The sequence below is a fragment of the Copadichromis virginalis genome, linkage group LG14 (assembly GCF_057382275.1).
Source record: "Copadichromis virginalis isolate Kocher_CV1m ecotype Utaka linkage group LG14, C_Virginalis_male_GT1.1, whole genome shotgun sequence".
NCBI classification, from domain to species: Eukaryota; Metazoa; Chordata; class Actinopteri; order Cichliformes; family Cichlidae; genus Copadichromis; species Copadichromis virginalis.
Window position 1 is genome coordinate 6,363,746 of NC_140631.1, and position 10,132 is coordinate 6,373,877.

Below are 10,132 nucleotides of genomic sequence, written 5' to 3' on the forward strand. Positions count from 1 at the left end.
TAATCTGGCTAATTGCAGGACAAGAGCCAGAATTGAAATGACTATCGGAATGCTTAAGGCCCGGTTCCAGTGCCTGCAAAGACTCAGGGTCACCCCAGAAAGGGCATGTGACATTATTGTGTGATTCTTCACAACATTGCCACAATTAGAGGAGAACACTGTCCTTCTGAACCAAACATCAGCAGTGATCCAAACCATGAACATCCTGACCCTCCCACGGACATACAAGATGGAAGCGCAGTCAGAGACACCATATGTCACAATCATTTCTTTTGACCCATCACCTCAACATGTTGAAAGAAGAATAAACAGATTTTTTGTTCAACTGGCTTTATTGGTCGCCTGTGTTTCCTGTACACAAAGTATTAAAAGATGTAAACCTCATAAAGTGTCTCTGTTGCTTCCTCCTCTGTAACAGCTGTCAATGTTTCTTCATTATTTTCCTGTAGTAAAGAAATAAACAACATTGCTGTTCTACTGTACACTCATATAATCTGTGGAGTATTACTCACAACTGCATGTTGGTCTGGCTCAACAGGAGGCTGCACCAGATGCAGTACACCACCACCATCAACTGATAGAATATGAGGTTCATACAGGTCACTTATAACTTACAAGGGACCAAATGGCAATTAACAAACATACCAATCACCTTACACTTCATTGTCATTATGCTCTCAAAGACAACCAAGACTGAGGGAAGGCAAAATCAGTAGGAAAATAACTTCACTACAAAATAATCCATTATGGTAAAGAGTTTATGAGTAGCACTGCGAAGGTGACTGTGAAGAAAGGATGTATGCACATCATGTATTATTTAGAATTTACCCCCTATGTAGGCACTTGTGTCTTGCGGGGTTATTGACTCAGAGGATGTCCCCGCAGAGATGCCTTCGGCCACAGGGCGCCCACTGTTTTGGCTGAGGGCCAACTGCTCAGCCTCTGTGAGTGGTGGTGGTGGAGGACCCCCACCTGTTTTTCGGGCCTCTGCTTTTTTTCTGTTGGCTATAACGGGGTCACATTTGAGCATACAGAGTGAGCAAATATGTACTTGTAATGTGCTCAGATAATTTCAATAAGTGCTTACAGAAAGAAAATTAATGTAGCCTCTAACTGCAATTGATTTACATGGGACAAACAGACCAAGCACTATGGCTCATAATACAATTACACCTTACCTGTTTGGACTATATTTTTATATTTCATTTTTACTTGCTGCCAGGCACGTTTGGGGCCTGTTGGGTTGCACCTGCGCTCACATCACATCACAAAATAAAATGTATAAAATAACAAATAAAATAACATATGATAAAATAACATATGATAAAATAACGTGTTAAATGGGTGGAAATCCCTCGATCAATGTTTATATTAACACTCACGCATTGACTCTGTCGGCTATGTTTTGCCATGCATGCTCCCTGTCTTTTGCAGCTGAGGCTGTGTTACTTTTTTCCGCGGAATTTGCATGTTATCGGCATATGCTGCCATCAGAATTTTGGCCTCAAGCGCTGTAAAATACATTGACCGCGCCTTCTTTCCCTCCGTCTCCATGGTGACTCGCTTAATCTGTGCTCCGCTTATCAGGGCTTTATGTATCCTCGTCCGCGCGCTTGACTTGGGGTTAAAGCAACTCCGCGTTGATTGAACTACTTGTTATCAGCCTTTCTGAAACCGAATATTCCGAGTTGGACAGTTCGGGGTTACTCAACCCTGCGTATCGTTTTTCACTCTGAGTTTTCTAAACCGGCTTCCTGAAATAGGGCCCAGGTCTTTCTTTTTTATTATTATTATTAAAGCTCACAAGCATCCATTTCTGTGAATGTTTTAATTAAAAATGGTATGCATTTCCAAATTATGCTTGGTTATGGGATTGCAAAGTTAAAGAGTTAAATCCTCTGCAAATGTGGAGATCTGGGGTCATGTTCACAATTATCCATGGGAGAACCATTACAGTAATTCACATCTGATAGTCTGTAAGCTGTGTTTGACTGTAGATGTCAAACTTGAGTCTAGAAATGGTAGAAGCAACAAATATGATGTTGCACTTAAACTCAACTTGTTAAGTAATGCTAGATTAGGGTCTACTCCCCACTTGGATGGTTGTAATTTATGCCTCCTTGCCTTCATGCTGCTGTACCCTTTTTTTTATTTTTTAAGCAGTTTTTCACATTTCACAAGAAGGCATTAAGTGGCATGGGGTTTCATTCATTTTTAGAAGAAGAAAAGTTTTTCTTCTTCAGCTTTCTTGAAACTTAACTCCAGAGAGGAAGCCCTTGATAGATTATAAGGAACCGTTTGCCATAGTTTGAGTTTCAGACAAGACACACTGCGTATTAGTTTTGTGATCAAAGACTTCAAGATATTTGACATGGGTCCACCTTTAGTGCCATTTACCATCACTGTTTTTAACTAATGGTTCGCTGGAAAATAACAATGCAGTAGCTTTCAAGAACAAGGGTTGGACAACACTGTGTAAAGTAAATGTCTTAGAAATAAAACATTTTTTTTACTTGAGTCATTTTTAAACACATTTGATTCAAAAACTTAATTTGTATGGCAGATAAATGAAGTAAGGTTTTGATTATAAATGTAATTGTTAACAAAAAAGAATTGGTCTTTGGTTTTTGTTGTCTCTAAATGAGAAATAACAAAAGAATCAAACACTGGATCTAATCAAAACTGTTACAGAGCCTTAATATTGCAAATCAAACAGTAAGACTGTAGCAGACTTTAAGTAGAAAGTACATTTTTTTTTCCAACAATATCTTTATTGCGTTTCAAAATTACATACAGAAATTGGAGTACTTCCACAGCAGAGGAGACATCCAGGGCAGCTAAATTATTGTACAACAGTCACTCGCCCTCCCTTGCAAATCAGACACTTATAAGATGTTAGAGAGCAACAGTTAAGTGGAAGTACAAACTATATGACCTGTAAATAATAACTTAGTCAAACAAAGGAAAAAGAAAACACAACCCCCCCCCACCCAAAAAAAAAACAAACACAAAAAAAACCAAAAAAAAAAACCATATAATAATGACAATAATAATAATAATAAGCTTCTCTATTTCCAAGGGTTGCTCAACACCAACTCGGTTACACTATTGTGCATGGTTCAAAGTTACAAACTCAAATGTATAAGTCACACAGCATTAAAGATCAAGTATAAAAGAGATTAATTTAGGAAACTGCAGAGGACCACCAACATTTACACCCCATCTTCCCCATCCACCATACTGCCAAGATCCATATTTCCCATATATTGCATAAAGGGACCCCAGATGTTTTGAAAAAGTGGTAGTTTCCCCTTGATAATGTAAGTAATTTTTTCCATAGGTAAAGTTGTGGACAATTCCTTAATCCAGTTAATGTATTTTGGCTTACTGGTCTTCCTCCATGAGAGTGCTATGACTCTTTTTGCCAGCAGTAGACATAGGTCCAGGGCGGTAATTACCTTTCTAGACATAAGATGTCCATCAGGATACAACCCTAAAATAAAAAGTTTAGGGTCAAGAGCTAGTTGTGTACCCAATATAATATCCAGAGCTTGTTTAATCTCTTTCCAAAACCGTTGTACTTTATTGCATTCCCAGACACAGTGGAAAAACGTCCCTTTCTCCTCACCGCACCTGAAACACAAGTCTGGGATATCACCATTATACTTATTAAGCTTTTCTGGAGTCACATACGTCCTCATTAGCCAATTATATTGCAATACTTTGAGACGAGTACTGGTAGTTTGTGTTTGTGCTTCAGCACATGCCTCCTCCCAGTCTTCGGAGGATAAGTCCTCCCGTAAATCTTCCCTCCAGGCATTAAGTTTTCCTAAAGAAGATTCAGGGGAACCTTCTACTAACATATTATATAATTTGGAGATTATTCCCTTTCCAAAGCAATCTCTTTTCATTTCTGTTTCCAAAGTGGAAAACGGAGGGATTGACAAACACTGATTTTGAGACGATCTAATAAAGTTTCTCACTTGTAGATATTTAAATCTATGTTTGCATGGGATATCATACTTGGAAATCAACTCCTCAAATGACATCAAAGTCTCACCCTCTGATCCCGCGAGATCCCCTATTGTCTTTAAGCCTTTGTCAGCCCACTTCCTAAAACCAGGGTCTGCTCTGCCTGGAGGGAAAAATTGATTACCCCATATTGGGCTAAAGCGTGCGAAGGATGTGGGTTCACCCAGGTATTTTTTAACCTGATACCACATCATAATCATATTTCTGACTATAGGATTTTTTCTTTTTTTTCAACATTTTGACTTTCGCTGAGTATAGGTACTGGGGAAGGGGAAGAGGTACTGAACTGTTTTCCATATTTGTCCAAGGCGGGGGGGATTTATCTGTAAAATAATACATCATAGTCCTCAATTAGGCTGCCCAATAGTACCAAAGTGGATTGGGACATTTGAGGCCTCCTCTGTCATACGGTAAGTACAAGAGTGATAAACGGAGCCTTGGTCGTCTATCATTCCACAAAAAACGAACGAAAATTGTCTTCAGGTGTGAAAATAAGTTAGCAGGGGGTGACAATGGGATGTTCTGGAACAGGTACAAAAGTCTGGGCATTATGTTTAATTTGAGAACATTAATTCTCGCTATAAGTGACAAGGGCAAGGGCTTCCATCTATCTAGGGATGAGGTGATTGAGTCTACCATAGGGGTGTAGTTAACTCCAGCAATATCTCTCAAACATGGCACTATCTTAATCCCCAGATAAGTAAAACAGTCCACCATTTTGAATTGGAAAGGATTTCCAGCACCCTCTCTCTCTCCTGAGTTAAGTATCATTAGTGAAGATTTTTCTTTGTTCACTTTATATCCTGATATCTGTCCAAATATGTGTAGTAGATCCAACAAGGCTGGGATAGACTCCTTCAGCTTTTCCAAGAAGAGAATAACATCATCTGCAAACAAAGCAATTCTGTGTTCCTGTTGGTTTACCGATAGACCAGTTATGCTCTTATGGGACCGCACCGCAATGGCAAACGGTTCAATTGCTAAAATAAACAATAAAGGGGACAAAGGGCACCCTTGCCTACAGCCCCGTTTAATTTCAAACGGTTTAGATATAATTCCATTTGTCAGTATTTCAGCATTTGGCTCATTATATAAAAGTCTAATCCACCGACAGAAATTATCCCCACAGCCAAATCTTTTTAATATTTCAAATAAATAGGGCCACTCAACTCTATCAAAGGCCTTTTCGGCATCTAATGATAGTAGAGCAGTGTCCGGTTTTCCTTCCTGACTATGAAGAATATCCAACACTCTCCTCACATTATGAAATCCCTGTCTGCCTGCAATAAACCCATTCTGATCACAGGTAATTAGGTCAGGTAAAGATTTCTCCAGTCTTCGAGCCAAAATTTTGCAAAGTATCTTTAGATCCACATTAAGTGTGCGTGTGTGTGTGTGGGGGGAGGGGGGGATATGTGTGTATTCACATCATTTATGTTAATGAGAGTGCGGGGAGTGAGTTGGAGGGTGGGGTGGGCTGCTTTTAACTATGTAAAGCACTTTGTGCTACATTTTTTTTGTATGAAAAGTGCTTTATAAATAAAGACTGATTGATTGATTGATTGATTGATATAACGAGCGGTCACGGTCATGTGGCTTTCCGTTGCCCTGGAGGTCCACCCATTTGTAGTTAGAGCAACAGAAGATGCCTGGGACAGTTCAGCCATAACTTTAAACTTTTCCTGCTCATACATGCTTGGAACGATCTTGTCACTGAAGTGGATGCGCAACGAGATATCATAGCGTGGCTCAAGCACGTTCATCACAGTTTAAACCCCTTGTTTTGCACAACTGAATACGGCCTCCCGTCTGCAGCTAAACACCCCAGTAGCTTTTGTAATAGCTTTAGCCCGGTCGGACTGGGCAGCAAAAGGCTGCTTAAATGCCGCAAACTCCTCTGCTCCGCTACTTGGACCGCTAGCACTGACCATAACTACCGCTTGACACCACTGTTTGTTTGTGGATATACAACTGAATGACTGAATTATCCATGACTGAATTATCCATGAAATCATCACATTCTCTGTAAGATTATGGTCAACTATATATATATTTAGAAGTAGAGGCTCTAAAGCAGGGGTGTCAAACGTACGGCCCACGGGCTGGATCAGGCCCGCAAACGGGTTTAATCCGGCCCGTGAGATGATTTTGTAAAGTATAAAAATGAGCAGCAATTCTTCAATAAAGAAACTGCTGTTCCAATTGTGTCCCTTGGATGGCGCAATAGCAATTGTGAGCTACTTTGTTTTGCCCACGAAATTTAAACCTGATGTGCTTTGGCACCCTCATTGCCCCAATATGTCTCTGTCAAAAAAGAGAAAAGTGGATGCAGAGTGTTCCAAGAAAAATGGTCATCCTCCTATTTGTTCACGGAAGTGAATGGGAAAGCTGTATGTTTGGTGTGTTCCCAGCATGTTGCAGTGCTAGAATATAGAATATATTATATATATATTATAAGAATATAACCTCCGTTGCCACTATGTGAATCTTCATGCCGACAAATATGACAACTTTCAAGGACAGCGGAGAAGAGAGAAGGTGAATGAACTGTTGGCGGGTCTGAAGAAACCGCAGTCTGTTTACTCACAGCCGAGACATCAGTGACGCTGCAGTGAAAGCTAGCTACCTCGTTGCTAACGACATTGCACTAGCTTCAAAACCATTTAGTGAGGGTGAATTTGTAAAAACATGTATGATGAAGGCATCGGAGATTGTGTGCCCTGAAAAGCGCCAGGCCTTTGCAAATATCAGCCTGACAAGAAACACAGTTGCAGACAGGGTTTCTGATCTTTCAGCGGAATTTGGACAGCCAGTTGAAGCAAAAAGTAAAGTTATTTATTATGTTTTCAGTTGCAATTGATGAAGGCACGGACATTACAGATGTTGCACAACTGGCAATTTTTATTGATGACACATTGACCGTCACCGAGGAGTTCGTGGAGTTGGTACCGATGATAGATACAACGACCGCAGCTGTCGGCGCGCTGGACAGGGTCGGAGTGGACTGGTCCCGTGCTGTCAGCCTGGCTACAGATGGTACACCCTCAATGATCGGGAAGAAAGCAGGCGTTGTAAAAAAGTTCAGAGAAAAGGTGCAATCTGCAAATGGAGGACGTGATTTTTGGACTTTTCACTGTATTTTGCACCAGGAGGCTTTGTGTTGCAAGTCACTGAAAATGGATAACGTCATGAAGGTGGTCATCCAAAATGTTAATTTCATCCAATCCAGAAGCCTCAATCACCGTCAGTTTGACAGTCTTCTCAGAGAGAAAGACCACATCTATGGCCTGCCATACCACACTGAGGTAAGATGGTTGAGCCGAGGTGCTGTGCTGAGGCGTTTCTTTGATTTACGAGGAAGAAATTGAACAGTTTATGGAAGAAAAGGGCAAACCAGTGTTAGAATTTCATTCTGCAGAATGGATGCAGGACCTTGCATTTATGGTGGATGTTACAGAGCACCTGAATAACTTGAACAAACAGCTGCAAGGACGCAACAAAGTTGTCACGCAGTATTATGACAGCATACGTTCTTTCAAGTTGAAGCTGTTATTTGTCGTGTCCAAATTCATGAGCTGCATCCTCCTGAGGCCGCATTTGTAGACCGATTACGTCACAGCGACGCGCCGAAGGCTGTCCAAATTCATATACTGCTCCGAATGCAGCCGACAAACGAGTCCTCCTTTTCCCCGAATTTGAAGGATGGGTCGGGTGTATCCTTCGTGGCCTACCATATCCCAGAATTCATAGCGCGGCCCAGCCAAACTCCAGTTTCCAACAATGGCGGCCGCTACTAAGTTTTAAAATTACTCCTACTAATCTTTCTGGGTCAGAAAATAAACTTTTAACATATTTTCAGGCGAGAAAGTAGTTGTGTAAACATCAAATATCAGCTCGGTTTATCAAGATATCGCATATTTGCAAAAGTGCTTCGACGTTTTCGGAGACGTCTGCTACCCACCAGCTCGACAGCCAGCCGGGAGCTCGAGGTTACTGATGCGGCCGAGAACGGCACAACTCCCGGCACATCATTTTCAGATCACCGCGGACTTTCACTACTCGGGTTAAACGTAAGATATAAGTCACTTAGACAACCTAAAAATGTTATTGTTTGGCTTTTTTCAGTGTTTTGTTTGTTCGTGAGTAAATCGGTTTGGCTGAGATTAAAGTTATTAGATTAGATTAGATAAAATAAAACTTTATTAATCCCCCGGGTGGGTTCCTCCTTGGTTTTTACACAGCTGACTAAACGTCAAACAGAAAACTGATTAAACAGAAGTGTGAGACAGTCGAGAATTTATGCCAGTGTCCTGTTATATTTTAGATAGCAAGGAGCAGACGGCTGAGTTTAATAAACTCCACCGAGACAGCGGTGACGCTAATCAGAAGGCTAGACTGTCCAATTTCACGGCCGTTTACTTCCGGCCTACTCGAACTTCTGAGGACCCGGCCCACGTAGACCGCGAAGGCCAGGTCCTCAGGAGGATGCAGCCCATGAATTTGGACACGACCACTGTGGGAGACGCAGCTCGCTGGTGGTGATCAGTGTTGGGTAAGTTACTTTAAAATAGTAACTTAGTTACATTACTAGTTACTTCTCTCAAAAGTAACTCAGTTACTTCAAGTTACTCGTTACTTTCAAAGTAACTAGTTACTAGGGAAAGTAACTTTGGTTTTACTCAGAATTCTCTTGTTAATGTGTTGCTTCCATAACTTTGCCAGTCTTCTAGCTTGCTTACTTGCCACAAGTGCACTGTGCCACCTACCAATAGAAAGGAAAAGATAATGTGCATATTTCCACGAGAGAAATCCCACGCCAGGACCGTCATTGACTGCTGCCATGATTCTAGCCTACGTCACAGCGTCATGTGCGCCTTTTACATCCAACACAAAAACTGCAGTCGTGGTGCTTTCGATTGTACTCAGAACTCGGAAATTCTGCCTCCTGAATAGGAAGATGTTGGTAACACCAGACTGCAGATGAGCTGCATACAGGGCTGGACTGGGACAGAAAATTGGCCCGGACATTTTGACTAGGAAAAATTATAAAGCCTTTGAATGAAAACAAACGCTGTTGTGACAGTGATGTACACTGTTTTGATGGTATATATGCATCAATCTATCAATCGTTTGTTGTAAGATTCAGATAATTATTTTTTAAAAGCTAGACATTTTAAATGAGAATAAGAAAGAAAAGTATTTCTTTGTGCCCACCTCTCCCTGTTAATGCCCTACCTGGCCCCCCTGGCAAAACTTTGCTAGATCCGCACCTGCACAGTTACCAGCTGTCAGCTACCTAAAAAAGGATCCTGGGGTTATTTGTCTCTCAGAAACAGTTCATAACTTCCCTTCAACTCATTCATGTCACCTAAAGGGTAAACCTGTTTCTCCATCACCTGTTCAGCTCTGATGATCCAGTAAGGACATCTCCTGGTTTCATCTTCATGTTTCCCTCTCACCAGATAACCAAACCGACCAGCAGCTTTTTTGCAGCTGTGGCTCCAGCAAACATCAGCTGATACTAGAAATTAATATTAAATTCTAACAACAGCTGATCAAGCTTAAACGTGCTGCTGTTGTTTAGCGCGACATCTGCTGGTTTCCTCTTTCGGCGCAAAGTGGGCGATAAACAAACAAGAGAGCCGATCAGCTGATCATTGATCAGTTTTCATGATTGAAGTAGAAACGGGAGAGGGAGGGGGGAGAATGAGAGAAGAAGAGGCAGCTGTGCAGCAAAGACACAGAATAACTCCAGCTTTGTGTCTTTTTCATTGTAGCTGAATTACGGGACAAACTGTTCCCTTTCACCTCAATAAGAAACGCGTAATATTTTCTCTGAATACCAGACGGGACGGTTGACAACTCTAATAACTTATGAACAAAATAAAGTTCAACATCATTAACTTCATAGCACCCACCCAGCTGTATAGAAACTCCGTCATGCTAGCTAGCACGCAGCATGTTGGACTATTTTTCTAAATCATAGTGTTTCTGTAATGTTCAAGTATTTTTGGCTAAATATATTCTTTTTGTTATCTTATACTATTTCTCCTAAATATCATGATCAGCAAAATTATCCACACCCACCGCCGCGCTATGA